Source organism: Drosophila serrata, unplaced genomic scaffold, assembly GCF_035046125.1.
Source record: "Drosophila serrata isolate PLE 108 unplaced genomic scaffold, ASM3504612v1 contig_60, whole genome shotgun sequence".
Classification (NCBI taxonomy): Eukaryota; Metazoa; Arthropoda; class Insecta; order Diptera; family Drosophilidae; genus Drosophila; species Drosophila serrata.
Window position 1 is genome coordinate 119,189 of NW_028256958.1, and position 17,070 is coordinate 136,258.

The 17,070-nt window shown below is 38.1% G+C and overlaps 1 protein-coding gene and 2 pseudogenes across 9 annotated transcripts in view; 1 reads left to right on the forward strand and 2 right to left on the reverse strand.

Moving 5' to 3' along the window:
* Snap25 (Synaptosomal-associated protein 25kDa) overlaps positions 1–17,070 on the forward strand; it is a 262,071-nt gene that overhangs the window by 116,574 nt on the left and 128,427 nt on the right. The gene's annotated exons all lie outside the window — the stretch shown is intronic.
* LOC147644936 (uncharacterized) lies at positions 1,624–10,408 on the reverse strand (annotated as a pseudogene). The gene is made up of 2 exons (XR_015272624.1): positions 9,581–10,408; positions 1,624–6,612 (listed from the first exon to the last, which is right to left on the reverse strand). The product of XR_015272624.1 is annotated as an uncharacterized LOC147644936 (transcript).
* LOC147644937 (uncharacterized) lies at positions 11,839–15,659 on the reverse strand (annotated as a pseudogene). Its single transcript, XR_015272608.1, has 2 exons — positions 14,847–15,659; positions 11,839–11,900 (listed from the first exon to the last, which is right to left on the reverse strand). The product of XR_015272608.1 is annotated as an uncharacterized LOC147644937 (transcript).

Here is a 17,070-nt window from a genome sequence, read left to right on the forward strand (position 1 = left end):
GTTCGGCTGTTATTTCGTCTGCTCGTTAGCATTGCGCCGATCCAGGCTTTGATGCCTTCTTCAACTCCTATCTTGTTGAGAGAGCTGCGTTTACGTTATTGAAGACCCCCTCTATGTCTAAGAAGGTGGCCAAAGTGTAGCTCTTAAAGAGCAGTGCCTTTTCTATTTGTCGAGCTACTTAATGTAGTGCAGTCACTGTGGATCTGCTTTTCCTGTTTGCATGCTGTGCATCAGAAAGGCTTTTCTCCGTTTTACCTCTGACGTGGATATCTAGTATCCGCTCCAATGTTTTCATGAGGAATGAGGTCAGGCTAATCGGCCTATAATCCTTGGCTTGGATGTGTCCTCTTCTTCTTGGCTTGGGTATAAAAACTATTCTCGCTTCCTTCCACGGAAGTGGTGTGTTTTTTATATACATGCTTTGAAAATTGCTTGTAGCCACCCACCAATGCATGCTTTTTTTTTGTAGCATTGTTCTTATAATTCCGTTCAGACCCGGACTTTTGTACTCGTCGAAGGAGTCGGTTGCCCAACGAATTCTTTCCATAGTGACTATATTTTCCACTCGTATTTGTTGGACTGGTCTTTGCCATTCCGTTGCTCCAGATTCTTCTATCCGGTTTCCTGGAAAGTGTAAAGTTTATAGGTATATAGGTTTTTTGTATTCTTTGTGTATCTCCTCGTACGGTCGCCAATCCTTGGCTTCGTAGTATGTATTGAAGGTCTTTCTTACCTTTTTCCTGAGTTCGCTTAGTTCTTTGTTCCATCATTATGGGTATGTCTCACGTACTTAAACGTGTGTCTGCTTGACTTCTTGTACGCGTTGTTAAGAATTTTATTGAAGTCCTCGAAATTCTTGTCGATTCCTTCTAGGTTAGACCAAACCTAGGTTCTTCTGTTTCTCGCGTTAGACTGAACGACTTTTTGTAATTGTTCCAGTTATTTAGTGTTGCGGAAACTGCGCTTTGATGCTGTCCCCTACGTCGGCATCGAGATTTCAAAGAATATGTATCTGTGGTCTGAAAAAGAGTGTTGTGTCGAGACCCTCTATTTTCCCTCCTTATAATTGATATGCTCTTTTGAGAGTTTCATCTAGGACCTCTTCCCAGAATTGAAATTCTTTCGTACCTGGAAAAATTAACGTGGGCGTGTCGCTCTTGCTTCAGATAGCGACGTCACCCCCTAACGTTTGTTGATGAACGCTTCAGGGGGTGCCGGTTCGTCGGCCCGTCCGCTGCTTCAAGCGAGGCCACGGCTACATCTCAGATGCTAATGTTGGAATATAGAAGTGCGTTAAGGTTTTTTTTTTTGATAATTATACCCGAGCTGGTGTATATAGTTGTATATCTTTTTAAGGCCATGCCAGAGATTTGACCGTCCCTAGACCATGGCTCTTGTATTAGCCGATGTCCTTCTCTCGGAGAAGGGTTGCAAGATTTGAGATTTGAGAAGCGTGCGAGCTACGCTTGAAGAGGAACAAGAAGGGAGGCTTTTTTTCATCTACCGCTCCGCCCTGAGGATAGCCCAGTCCTCCATATGGACCCCTGGATTCTGTGATCGCAGTCTTAAGCACCCTTTTGTGGTTGCATTGCCCCTTTGTCAATTAGATGAGAGCCCGGGGTCTTCTCGGAATATCCTTGGCAGGGACCAATCACCATTTGATAGCTATGGGTGATTTTAACCTGCCCTTCATATCTTTGATTCAAATTTTCTTATTCCCACTGCACCTCCCGACTTAGTTTATGGTCTTAATGAACTTTCTTTCGGCCAATTGAATTATGTAAGGAACAGTGGTGATAAAGTATTGGACCTCACCGTTGCGTCTAAGTTTGTCCTCTTCTCAAGAATTGACCTTATATCCTGACGCTAAACACCCGACACTGGAGATAATTCCATAGAAGCTTCGTCTCATTTACTTTCTAGTCAAGAGGTCGAACCAACAACTTTTCGCTGCTTCCGCAAAGCTAATTTTAATGACATTAAACATATTGATCCTTTACTGACTTTTTTAGATTCTATAGATTACCCCATTAACAGGGTTAAAGGTTTTCTCATCGACTTTCTTATATTAAAAACTTGAAGTCTAGACTTTTCAAGAAATTCATCAGGACTAGGTCGCAGGTCGACCTTGCGAGATGTTTGACAGCAACATTTTAAAACAACTTTTTCGTATACATATTCTTTTCCACACTCTAATCTATGTTCATGCCCATTATCCGCGAAGACGATTTTCTTCAGAATCTTAAAACACCAAAGCCTTTCTTTACTTCTGGTTCATACCTCGTTCCCAGGTGTATTTTGAGATATTGTGCTGGTGCTTTATGCCGACCTATGTCAATCCTTTTCGGATGTCCCTTCAGTTTTAATTTTTTCCAATAAGTTGGAAGGAATCTTTATTCATTCCTCTCTATAAATGGGCAGTAAATCCAATATCAAAAACTACAGAGGCATTGCAATACTTAATGTCATTCCCAATTTTGATTTCTTCACTGCTGCAGCACCAACGCCAGTCAATTATGTCTCCCTCGCAGCATGGATTTATGAAAAACAGATCAACGTCTACATTCCTTTTTGAATTTTGTGCTGTCATTAGACAAACTTTCAAATTTAATTCCCAAACTAACTTTATCTTTACCAATTTCAGCAAAGCGTTTGACTCGGTTAATCACATATTACTACTAAAAGTTATGCTTTTCTCCTGTTTCTTAGGTGCGAGCGATCTGCAACCCATCAATACGGTAACAGATCTCGGAGTTCTATTTAACCATAATCTAAATTTCAATGACCACATTGGTTTAATTGTTGTCAAAGCTATTGTTGTTAAGAGATGGACAAAGGAGTTTGATGATCCTTACACTTCAAAACTCCTGTATATCTTACTAGTTCGTCCTATTCTTGAATATTGTTCGTGTGTATGATCACCTTCTCGTAATTTTCGTCCAATAACCCTTGATTTTTATAAGACGAAATTTTACGAGCATGATTCTTTCCTTGTTTTAAGTTCTCTGTATAATAATTATTATTGTCCATTATTCCATATTCCATATTCGATATTCTAGATCCAGTCCAAGGTATCTTTTTAGACGCCTTGGACAGTGAGGAAAGATCAGTGCAGGTTATTAATAATAATTTTCTGCATTTGCTTTTATTTCATTATTATTAGGTCTATAGTGAGATCTTTACAGATATCATAGTTGGACATAAACCAAGTAACACCTGTTAATGTGGTAGAAATTCGGTTTTAATTTTATGAAAATCGGACGATTGATATAGTATAGTTGCCATACAAACGATAGTTAGATATAGATGAATTTGCAATAATGTGATCGAAATTCTATTTGCAAGGGTATATGAATTTCGGCGTGCCGGAGTTCCTTCTTCCTTTCTTGTTATTCTTGTCTTCTACTTCAGCTACAGTGTCAGTGTAATTTTTTATAAATGGCTTAAAAGACGAGCCTAAATATTCTGCAAATGCTTCAGCCTTCTCAACATTTCCTTTACAACGCTGCTCTATGTAATTGTCGTAAACCACATTTCTTATGTATTTTGCTGTTACTTCTTTTTTTATTTTCCATAAGATGAATTTTAAGTCTCTGGTGGCCTTGTATAGTTTCCTTTTATTAACTGGGCTTTTCGTTGTTTTCCGTATTTTTGTTCCAGCACAGCAACTAAGCTTATCAATTGCAAGGACAACTTATTCCCCTGTCTTGAACGATATGTCTAACAAGTTTGATTTTCGAGCCAGTTCTTATAAGGATTTTATTGATTTTTTATTTAGATCATAATTTTGTAATGCATTAAGCAAGCTATGGAACTATACCTCAGTAAAATTGATATATGATCAACATTTGTTTTCTAAAATATTGTTTTTTTAATAACAAGAGTTTTCTTATGAGTCGCCATAAATTTGCTCGACTTGTCTATTATGAAAATTACACAATTTGAAGCAGCGAATTTCATTCCATCTGTAGTGAAAAATAAAGTTCAATTTAGACTGCCCGGATTGCAATCAAAAGTATTGGCAAGAACTCAGGCATCCCAGGCTGAATTGTCACAGACGTAGTGGTTATGGTTTTTAATGGCTGGGCTGCATTTATCTTCTTTAGCAATTCTCTTTGCTTGCTTTGTGCAAGGTCACATGAATGCGGAAACATACACGGAAAGTGAGATATTACCATTTTTAAAGAGTTTAATCCCGAAAATGTTGTGTTTCAAAAGTTTCCTATGAAAGTTGCATTGTATACGAAGGCGTTTCTGGAATCCAAAAAAAATTACCTTAATCCGATTGAGCATCTTTGGTACATCCTCTCAGATAAAACTTGATCGCATCCATTGATATAACTGTCTTCCAAAATTTGGTATATTCAATGCGTTAACGCTTGCAATTAATAGTGAAACAAAAAGGAGACTTTATATTATATTAATAAAGCACTTAAGCCTTATTACCATTGTATATAAAATTTTTGTTGTCATTAAACCAAATTGCATATATATCAATTTTCTGTGAATAAAAGATATAAGTTACTATTTAAATATGAAACAATGATCTATTAAATATATGTATATTAGCCTCATTAGCCTACTGACATACAAAAAATTTATATAAAATTATAACATGAAGGCGTTAAAAAAAAGAAAAATACTGCACACTTATTAATTTTACTGAGATTGGTCAAAATAATCGGAAAGTGGACGGAACTTAAATCGAAATTTGTTGTTGTGGTGGCCCAGAGTAAAGAATAAAATCCAACAGACCTGGAATTTTTCTAGGGTCAGTTGGTCAATATGTTGGCTTGCCTTTGGATAGATTTGAAAATTTATTTTCGGTGCAATTAATGTTTAGTTCAACTCCTTTTGGAATAACAAATCTTGATCCGTTGGTGTTTGGCATTGTAGTCGCATCCAGCAATGAATCGTCTAAAATTATACATAGAGGTGGCAGGTACACCTTGGTGGTACTTACACTGCTGCAACTGTGAATTCTGAATGTGCAAATTTTATTTGAACCGCTGCAATTTGGTTGTTATTATAGTTAATGCTCTCTAAAGATTTGTATTTCAGAAAAATTTTCACAATAACATCTATAATCAATGTTACAATTATTCTAAGGGCAACTATCTGTAAGGAGAGAATTATGAAAATATAGAAAAGCGTGGGGTGTAGCTTTTAACTCTGAATTTAGGGTTTTTTTTAAATAATTATATATGTACTATTGCTCTGAATTTAATAATTTTGTTTGTAATTATAAATTATTTTATTCTTTTTCGGTTCGGTTATTTATAAAAGCATGTTCTTTTTAGTTTTTTTAAACTATTATTTATTTCCTATTTTGTAGTGTGGGTACCTTTAAATGCGTGTTTTAAATATTTTGTAAGCTATCACTTATTTTCGTATTTTATTTTATTTTCCTAACTCATTCAGTGAACTCATGCGCAGATAGCGTGCTAGCTCTGTCTCTCTTACTCCTTTACGGAGGATCTATAAAAGAATTTATCAATCCTGACGATCCTAATCAGGATAATAAAAAATGTTTATCAAATCATTGAATTGTCATCGGTCCTTGAGAAGAATGCAAAGTTTCAAACTTATCAGATATTTGGAAACCCTTGAAAATAGTGTTCAAAGATTCAGTGACATACATACATACATACATCCCGAATTAATAAAAGCGTATTAAAATGGATTCTTTTACTAGCAGTTGTTCAGTCCCACCTCTTATTACTTGCGTGTAGTTTGTTTGATTTGTGTGGGAATTTGCATGGTTTGGCATTAGTGCAAAAGTTGGTATTGATGTCAGTCTATTGTATTGTATTGTATTAGTTTCTGCTGGCCTGGTGTTGGGTACACTGGTTATAATTTTTTGAAGCGAGCAGAACAGTTGGCGCAAGTTTCTGGTTTCTTCTTTCTTTTGGGACGTTTGATGCATGGCCTATTTGTAGCACATTTAACGAACTTGATTCTTTTGTTGCAGAATTTTGTGGTGTGTCTAAATTCTCTACATCGGTAGCATTGCACCATGTCAGTCATTTTTCTCGACAGTTCAATTGTAACCAACGCATTATTTATATTGTAACGGGAACAGTCAGATTCGAAGAGTCCGCGATATTTATAGCCGTTGGCAACACGAGAAACCGCGAATTCCCTTATAGGCGCAATTATGAGAGCTTTTGACAGCCAGGATGCCTGGTCTCTCTAAGCGCTCTCGATTTCCCGCTGTTCTTCTTACGAACGTGTCTGGAAAAGCACGCGTCTCTGATCACTAATAAAGAAAAGCTAAGAAATATCCACCTTTCCACATGGGGCCAAGTGTAGATTTGGACGAGTGAGTCCGACCGGGTTCTAGGCAGCCACACCTATTAAAAAGTTCCGCGCGGCTTTCCGTAGTGAACTCAGCCCGTGGCCCAACCACGGCAAAAATTCGTTACAATAAATTTTATGTTGTAGATTGTTGTCTGGTTCTAGGGGTATAATGAACATTGGCACTGACTCTTTGGTAATACGGCGGTTGCGTGACCCTGCAATATTGTTTTACACTATGAGTTGGAAGTGCCCATCCGCTCATAAACCATCACTTGGCGATACGTCTTTTTTACATCTGTAGTAAGGACATACCTATGCAGCAGAAAGAAAAGAAAGAAAGAAACTCTTCTAAAATTGTCGGTTGAACCATCAGTACGAATATGAGGAGATTAACTACCGGCGTGCTGCCAGATTGTTTGCTTGTATGTGTACTTAGTGGGCTAGTATTAAAGTTATTAGCTTGAAAATACTATCTACGATAGGGATTAGTGTTGACAAATTATTATAATTTGCACATAAGACTCTTAAAGGTTCATGCAATTTAACGGAAATTGTACAAAATGAAGCATAACATTTTAGACGTACTCTGGGGTTCTAGAATACATTGATGATACTTTTTGTTGTCTCTAGGCGACATATGATAATATAATTAATTCTATCTATGTGTAAGTTAACATTAAAACATTAACATTAAAAACATTCCCAACCAGACTTACGCCTCATACTTTTCCGAATGGTTCTTAAGCCGGTTTTCCATTAGACTTTTGGATAGAGACCACTTGGTAGTCTTGGGTGATTATAATATCCCTAGGGCTATTTGGTGCTCAAATAATTCCTTACATCTACACAACATGACTTTATGTCTTGTTTGACATTTCGCTGTCTCAAGTCAACCATGTGCGAAATTCCTTACAGCGCTTGCTCGATCTTTGCTTCGTCTCTGATCCTGCAAGAGTCAGTTTAGCAAGGGTGGTGCCTCTGACGCAGCCCGAAGATCCTTATCATCCAACTTTCGATGACCCTTGATATCGGGCGTGACGCACAGAATAGTTCTGACCGTCCATCCAATAAAGTCCTATGTTTTCGCCAGACGGACTTTGAACGGCTGAATAATTTTATAAACGAGTTCAATTGGTCCGATCTATACATTTGCACTGACATGGCAGATGCCGTGGATATTTTTTACAGTGCCATGAATTCATTTTTTACTGAATGTGTTCCGTTATATTATCCGCCAAGCTCGAATAAACCGCCGTGGCTTACTAAAGAGTTGAGCCGACTTAAGAATAAAAAATCTAGATTTTATGCTAAATTTAAATTCACCGGTTCGCAATCTGCCCTTTCATCTCGGTCAAACTTTACCGTGCTGAACGCGCAGTTTTATAAAAACTATTTAACTCGTTGTAGAGCCCAGTTCTCATAGGACCCTAAACAGTTTTATAATTTTGTTAACACTAAACGTAAGCCTAAAACAAATCCTTCCTCGCTTTCATTTGAAAATACTACCGCAAATAATGATCAGGCAATAGCCGATCTATTTTCGCAGTTTTTTCAAACAACTTATGAAACTCTTCGTATTTACACCAGACTTATTCCTACGACATACCCAAATCAAACTTAATTTTCTTTCCTAGCCTAAAAGAAAGCTCTCTTCTTTTAGATCTTCATCGTGTCAAGCCAGTTTATTCACCAGATCCAGACGGAATTCCTGGCTGTGTGCTTAGGTATTGTGCCAACGCCCTGTGCTATCACTTTCTGAAATTGTTTACCTTGTCCTAAGAAACCTCCCACTTTCCCATTATTTGGAAGGAATTGTTTATTATTCTTCTCCAGCATTTATAGAGGAATCTCTAAGTTGTCTGCCATCGCTAAACTATTTGAAAACATTATTACCCCTCATTTGCAGCACCTTTGTAGATCAGTAAATTCTCCATGTCAACATGGTTTTATTAAGCGAAGATCAACAGCAAAAAATCTTTGGAGCGTTTTTCCTATATTATAAAGGGCTTCTATAATAATTTTCAGACAGATGTAATCTATACTGATTTCAGTAAAGCATTTGACTCTGTTAACCATTCTCTCCTCGTTAAAAAAAACTCGATGTAATGGGTTTTCCAAATGATCTTCTTAATTGGATCTCAAGTTATCTGAATGGCAGGACGCAAAAAGTCCTCTTTAAGAATAATTTATCTAATGTTCTAAGTTTTACATCTGGCGTCCCGCAAGGAAGCCATTTGGGACCCTTATTGTTTACATTATTTATAAATGACCTGCCCAAAGTTTTGACTAAACCAGCGTGCTTATGTACGCGGATGACGTCAAGCTTTGCGTGCGTTACAATGACGTAGCCTGCCAGTCGGATTTAGAAACAGATCTTAATAATTTTCAAACTTGGTGCCGTGTAAACTTATTAAACTTTAATGGCTCGAAATGCAAGCTAATGACATTCTCTCGTGTCGTTCCTAAGCTTGCTACTTACACGCTGAACTGCTGCTCTTTGGAAAGAATTAATTCTGTTGATGATTTGGGCATCCGTTTGGACCCAAAACTTGACTTTATGTCTTTCGTCTATTGTGAATAGAGCCAGGGGTGTGCTTGGATTTATTAAACGGTGGTCGAAGGAATTCAATGAGCCCTATGGTACTAAATCCTTATATACTCGTCCTATCTTAGAATACGGATGCTGCGTTTGGAGCCCACAGTACGGCGTCTATAGTAAACGCATTGAGTCGGTTCAAAAGAACTTTTTACTTTTCGCTCTACGCGGTTTAAATTGGGATGCAACCCAAAGATTACCTCCCTACTCAAATATTAATAAACTTACCGTCCTTAGCCAATCGTAGAACGATGCTAGGAACAACCTTTATTTTTAACCTTATCCATGGTAATGTGGAAAGTGCTGACTTGTTGAGTCAGCTTAATTTACCCGTATCATGTAGAACTACTAGATCCTATATCCCATTAGTGTTGCGCCACTGTAGAACCTCCTTTGAATTGTATGAACCTTTTAGAGTGTTATGTGCAAATTATAATGATTTGTACACACTAATCTCTAACGTAGATACCCTTCCCAAAACTGTGCCCCTTGCGCAACCAATGGAGGCAAAGGTGCATCTTATTTGCTTCTCTAAATCGAAGATTCGAACCCAAATTTAAAAATCGAGAGCATTTTGACAAATAATGCTCCCTCGCATCACAAAACATACACAGAGGAAGGATTTGAGCTAGTAGCTAAAGCATGGAATGTGTTTAAGCTATACCTATGCAGTGTTTTTCTCACCTGCTGGCTTGGGGTTTGCCTTACCAAGGCTTGATCCAAATTTTCCATCATCCTACACCTCCTCTGCAAGAACGACTCCATAGAATGCCAAGTAGATAGATGGTTGATGGACAAATATCTTCACATTTTTCGCGAGTCCTCTGATCCAGCTTTCGTGCGACGATGTGAATTAGCAATCCATCCAAGATTTGTTGCGTAGTGGCAAGGGTACGGATTGCTCGCAGATGCGAATTCTTGCAATCGCTTAACTCCCGAAGACCCTTGGCTGATCCCTTCTCGACACCTTTTAACCCAAATATTGCCTGTACGTGTGCCTAAAAATATAGAACTTAATTATCGAATCTATTTGTGAGTAAATCCAAAGCCTTTTTATAATTGGCATTCGAGAGCTCAAGCGAACGTATGGTCTCTAGAGCCACGCCGCCTAAGCTTGATCTAAAATATTGTATTTTTTCAATATCGCTTAGCTCCTCATCATTTCCGATGACCGTGGTGAACGTCGCAATAAAATCCGGCGAATCAGAATAGGATCCATGGAACCGAGCTATCTCCAGAATTGGCAGCCGAGGCCTCCTAGATCGGAAAGAAAGATCCGGTTGGTTAATAATGTCTATGGATGTTGAATTTGCAGCGGTGGCAGCCGGCAATTGCGATTTCCGAAGCGCCGCTAAACCTCGATTTATTTTCACCTTCACATCCATTAACGCTGTGGAGAATTCGATCCGATGGTCGCTCGCTATCTTCGCAAAATCCAATTTTTCAGGAAATCTGTGCGGAATCAAAGGCCAGGTTCAAGGAATAAATCCACTCCATCAATCAATCAGCTTCATCAAACTGATCTACCGTCTCTGGGTTTATGTAATAGTTCATCGAGCTTTTAACTCTGAATTTAGTGATATTGCTTATAATTATATACTATTGCTCTGAATTTAATAATTTTGTTTGTAATTATAAATTATTTTCTTCTTTTTAGTTCGGTTATCTTTAAAAGCGTGTTTTTTTAGTTTTTTTAAACTATTATTTATTTTCTATTTTGTAGTGTGGGTACCTATAAATGCGTGTTTTAAAAATTTTGTAAGCTATCCCTTATTTTCGTATTTTATTTTATTTTCCTAACTCATTCAGTGAACTCATGCGCAGATCGCGTGCTAGCGCTGTCTCTCTTACTCCTTTACGGAGGATCTATAAAAGAATTTATCAATCCTGACGATCCTAATCAGGATAATGCAAAATTTTTATCAAATCATTGCATTGTCATCGGTCCCTGAGAAGAATTCAAAGTTTCAAACTTATCAGATATTTGGAAACCCTTGAAAATAGTGTTCAAAGATTCAGTGATATACATACATACATACATCCCGAATTAATAAAAGCGTATTAAAATGGATTCTTTTACTAGCAGTTGTTCAGTCCCACCTCTTATTACTTGCGTGTAGTTTGTTTGATTTGTGTGGGAATTTGCATGGTTTGGCATTAGTGCAAAAGTTGGTATTGATGTCAGTCTATTGTATTGTATTGTATTGGTTTCTGCTGGCCTGGTGTTGGGTACACTGGTTATAATTTTTTGAAGCGAGCAGAACAGTTGGCGCAAGTTTCTGGTTTCTTCTTTCTTTTGGGACGTTTGATGCATGGCCTATTTGTAGCACATTTAACGAACTTGATTCTTTTGTTGCAGAATTTTGTGGTGTGTCTAAATTATCTACATCGGTAGCATTGCACCATGTCAGTCATTTTTCTCGACAGTTCAATTGTAACCAACGGATTATTTATATTGTTACGGGAACAGTCAGATTCGAAGAGTCCGCGATATTTATAGCCGTTGGCAACACGAGAAACCGCGAATTCCCTTATAGGCGCAATTATGAGAGCTTTTGAAAGCCAGGATGCCTGGTCTCTCTAAGCGCTCTCGATTTCCCGCTGTTCTTCTTACGAACGTGTCTGGAAAAGCACGCGTCTCTGATCACTAATAAAGAAAAGCTAAGAAATAACCATCTTTCCACATGGGGCCAAGTGTAGATTTGGACGAGTGAGTGGGTCCGACCGGGTTCTAGGCAGCCACACCTATTAAAAAGTTCCGCGCGGCTTACCGTAGTGAACTCAGCGCGTGGCCCAACCACGGCAGAAATTCGTTACAATAAATTTTATGTTGTAGATTGTTGTCTGGTTCTAGGGGTATAATGAACATTGGCACTGACTCCTTGGTAATACGGCTGTTGCGTGACCCTGCAATATTGTTTTACACTATGAGTTGGAAGTGCCCATCCGCTCATAAACCATCACTTGGCGATACGTCTTTTTTACATCTGTAGTAAGGACATACCTATGCAGCGGAAAGAAAAGAAAGAAAGAAACTCTTCTAAAATTGTTGGTTGAATCATCAGTACGAATATGAGAAGATTAACTACCGGCGTGCTGCCAGATTGTTTGCTTGTATGTGTACTTAGTGGGCTAGTATTAAAGTTATTAGCTTGAAAATACTATCTACGATAGGGATTAGTGTTGACAAATTATTATAATTTGCACATAAGACTCTTAAAGGTTCATGCAATTTAACGGAAATTGTACAAAATGAAGCATAACATTTTAGACGTACTCTGGGGTCCCAGAATACATTAATGATACTTTTTGTTGTCTGTAGGCGATATATGATAATATAATTAATTCTATCTATGTGTAAGTTAACATTAAAACATTAACATTAAAAAAATTCCCAACCACACTTACTCCTTATTCTTTTCCGAATGGTTCTTAAGCCGGTTTTCCATTAGACTTTTGGATAGAGACCACTTGGTAGTCTTAGGTGATTATAATATCCCTAGGGCTATTTGGTGCTCAAATAATTCCTTACATCTACACAACATGACTTTATGTCTTGTTTGACATTTCGCTGTCTCAAGTCAACCATGTGCGAAATTCCTTACAGCGCTTGCTCGATCTTTGCTTCGTCTCTGATCCTGCAAGAGTCAGTTTAGCAAGGGTGGTGCCTCTGACGCAGCCCGAAGATCCTTATCATCCAACTTTCGATGACCCTTGATATCGGGCGTGACGCACAGAATAGTTCTGACCGTCCATCCAATAAAGTCCTATGTTTTCGCCAGACGGACTTTGAACGGCTGAATAATTTTATAAACGAGTTCAATTGGTCCGATCTATACATTTGCACTGACATGGCAGATGCCGTGGATATTTTTTACAGTGCCATGGATTCATTTTTTACTGAATGTGTTCCGTTATATTATCCGCCAAGCTCGAATAAACCGCCGTGGCTTACTAAAGAGTTGAGCCGACTTAAGAATATAAAATCTACATTTTATGTTAAATTTAAATTCACCGGTTCGCAATCTGCCCTTTCATCTCGGTCAAACTTTACCGTGCTGAACGCGCAGTTTTATAAAAACTATTTAACTCGTTGTAGAGCCCAGTTCTCATAGGACCCTAAACAGTTTTATAATTTTGTTAACACTAAACGTAAGCCTAAAACAAATCCTTCCTCGCTTTCATTTGAAAATACTACCGCAAATAATGATCAGGCAATAGCCGATCTATTTTTGCAGTTTTTTCAAACAACTTATGAAACTCTTCGTATTTACACCAGACTTATTCCTACGACATACCCAAATCAAACTTAATTTTCTTTCCTAGCCTAAAAGAAAGCTCTCTTCTTTTAGATCTTCATCGTGTCAAGCCAGTTTATTCACCAGATCCAGACGGAATTCCTGGCTGTGTGCTTAGGTATTGTGCCAACGCCCTGTGCTATCACTTTCTGAAATTGTTTACCTTGTCCTAAGAAACCTCCCACTTTCCCATTATTTGGAAGGAATTGTTTATTATTCTTCTCCAGCATTTATAGAGGAATCTCTAAGTTGTCTGCCATCGCTAAACTATTTGAAAACATTATTACCCCTCATTTGCAGCACCTTTGTAGATCAGTAAATTCTCCATGTCAACATGGTTTTATTAAGCGAAGATCAACAGCAAAAAATCTTTGGAGCGTTTTTCCTATATTATAAAGGGCTTCTATAATAATTTTCAGACAGATGTAATCTATACTGATTTCAGTAAAGCATTTGACTCTGTTAACCATTCTCTCCTCGTTAAAAAAAACTCAATGTAATGGGTTTTCCAAATGATCTTCTTAATTGGATCTCAAGTTATCTGAATGGCAGGACGCAAAAAGTCCTCTTTAAGAATAATTTATCTAATGTTCTAAGTTTTACATCTGGCGTCCCGCAAGGAAGCCATTTGGGACCCTTATTGTTTACATTATTTATAAATGACCTGCCCAAAGTTTTGACTAAACCAGCGTGCTTATGTACGCGGATGACGTCAAGCTTTGCGTGCATTACAATGACGTAGCCTGCCAGTCGGATTTAGAAACAGATCTTAATAATTTTCAAACTTGGTGCCGTGTAAACTTATTAAACTTTAATGGCTCGAAATGCAAGCTAATGACATTCTCTCGTGTCGTTCCTAAGCTTGCTACTTACACGCTGAACTGCTGCTCTTTGGAAAGAATTAATTCTGTTGATGATTTGGGCATCTGTTTGGACCCAAAACTTGACTTTATGTCTTTCGTCTATTGTGAATAGAGCCAGGGGTGTGCTTGGATTTATTAAACGGTGGTCGAAGGAATTCAATGAGCCCTATGGTACTAAATCCTTATATACTTATTAAATTCGTCCTATCTTAGAATACGGATGCTGCGTTTGGAGCCCACAGTACGGCGTCTATAGTAAACGCATTGAGTCGGTTCAAAAGAACTTTTTACTTTTCGCTCTACGCGGTTTAAATTGGGATGCAACCCAAAGATTACCTCCCTACTCAAATATTAATAAACTTACCGTCCTTAGCCAATCGTAGAACGATGCTAGGAACAACCTTTATTTTTAACCTTATCCATGGTAATGTGGAAAGTGCTGACTTGTTGAGTCAGCTTAATTTACCCGTATCATGTAGAACTACTAGATCCTATATCCCATTAGTGTTGCGCCACTGTAGAACCTCCTTTGAATTGTATGAACCTTTTAGAGTGCAAATTATAATGATTTGTACACACTAATCTCTAACGTAGATACCCTTCCCAAAACTGTGCCCCTTGCGCAACCAATGGAGGCAAAGGTGCATCTTATTTGCTTCTTTAAAAAATCGAGAGCATTTTGACAAATAATGCTCCCTCGCATCACAAAACATACATAGAGGAAGGATTTGAGCTAGTAGCTAAAGCAATGAATGTGTTTAAGCTATACCTATGCAGTGTTTTTCTCACCTGCTGGCTTGGGGTTTGCCTTACCAAGGCTTGATCCAAATTTTCCATCATCCTACACCTCCTCTGCAAGAACGACTCCATAGAATGCCAAGTAGATAGATGGTTGATGGACAAATATCTTCACATTTTTCGCGAGTCCTCTGATCCAGCTTTCGTGCGACGATGTGAATTAGCAATCCATCCAAGATTTATTGCGTAGTGGCAAGGGTACGGATTGCTCGCAGATGCGAATTCTTGCAATCGCTTAACTCCCGAAGACCCTTGGCTGATCCCTTCTCGACACCTTTTAACCCAAATATTGCCTGTACGTGTGCCTAAAAATATAGAACTTAATTATCGAATCTATTTGTGAGTAAATCCAAAGCCTTTTTATAATTGGCATTCGAGAGCTCAAGCGAACGTATGGTCTCTAGAGCCACGCCGCCTAAGCTTGATCTAAAATATTGTAATTTTTCAATATCGCTTAGCTCCTCATCATTTCCGATGATCGTGGTGAACGTCGCAATAAAATCCGGCGAATCAGAATAGGATCCATGGAACCGAGCTATCTCCAGAATTGGCAGCCGAGGCCTCCTAGATCGGAAAGAAAGATCCGGTTGGTTAATAATGTCTATGGATGTTGAATTTGCAGCGGTGGCAGCCGGCAATTGCGATTTCCGAAGCGCCGCTAAACCTCGATTTATTTTCACCTTCACATCCATTAACGCTGTGGAGAATTCGATCCGATGGTCGCTCGCTATCTTCGCAAAATCCAATTTTTCAGGAAATCTGTGCGGAATCAAAGGCCAGGTTCAAGGAATTAATCCACTCCATCAATCAATCAGCTTCATCAAACTGATCTACCGTCTCTGGGTTTATGTAATAGTTCATCGAGCGTTTAATTCTGAATTTAGTGATCTTGTTTATAAATATATACTATTGCTCTGAATTTAATTATTTTGTTTGTAATTATAAATTATTTTATTCTTTTTCGGTTCGGTTATTTATAAAAGCTTGTTTTTTTTAGTTTTTTTTTTAACTATTATTTATGATATTTCCTATTTTGTAGTGTGGGTACCTAAAAACTCGTGTTTTTTTTTTTAATTTTCTAGGCTATCAGTTATTTTTCGTATTTTTGTTCGATTTATCAATAATCAATTTTTGCGTACATGTAATTATGAAATATCTTTCGAACTATTTCGTGATCTCATTATTTCGTTTAAGGCCTTTTTGTTGCTTGGGGTTTTTCCTGTTAACTTTGAGCAATCAAGTTCTTCAATGCGAATACCCTTCTAAGGTTCTTACACGAGTAAGTGCTACATGAGCTTGTCCAGCACCAAATAGGCATGCGCAGATCGCGCGCTAGTTCTTTCTCGCTTACTCCTTTACGGAGGATATATAAAAGAGTTTATCAAGCCTGACGATCCTAATCAAAATAATGAAAATTTGTTTTCAAATTCATGCATTGTCATCGGTCCTTGAGTTTATCAGATATTTGGAAACCCTTGAAAATGGTGTTCAAAGATTCTGTTACATACATACATAGATACATACATACATTCCGAACTAATAAAAGCGTATTAAAAATGTCCGACCGCTTCAGTAGGTATGAACCCGTTTAGTTTTCACAGCGCAAATTTAAAGGTTAATCAGCGTCACCTCGACTGCCTCGCAACAGCGGATAATTTGCAAACACGCGTCTATGCTATGTGTATCATGTATGTACATATGATATATTCGCTATTTACGAAGCTTAAACGCGAGCCACCTTTGTTTATAATGTTTGGCACAACACAGCTTTGTTTTAACACCGCGATGTAACCGAAAACCAGCGGCCGGCTATATGTACTCAGCTAGTATGTATGTATGTAGAAATGTATGTGAGTTTGCTTGTGTGCTTATGACCGAGTGCCAGTAAGCGACAGCGAAGCAAAGCGATTTGTTTAAACAATATTAAACAGCGAACACCGGGTTGCAGGCTCCGAGCCAAAGTATCATGTCGGGATCACCAAAATGTTTATGGGGAAGACAACGAATTTGACACTCTTGAGCAATAATAACTAACGCACGAATAGGTCTATTATATGCTACTAACTGAAATTGATTCAATTTTCCACTTCTCAGCGAAAATCCCAGCCCCCACACCGCAACTTATTTTCGAGCCATCGGTGTCGAGTGATACATCATTTTGTTCGGTTACTCTGTCTTTAGTCCAGTCTTTCCTCGATGGGTAAAAGGCCGAACG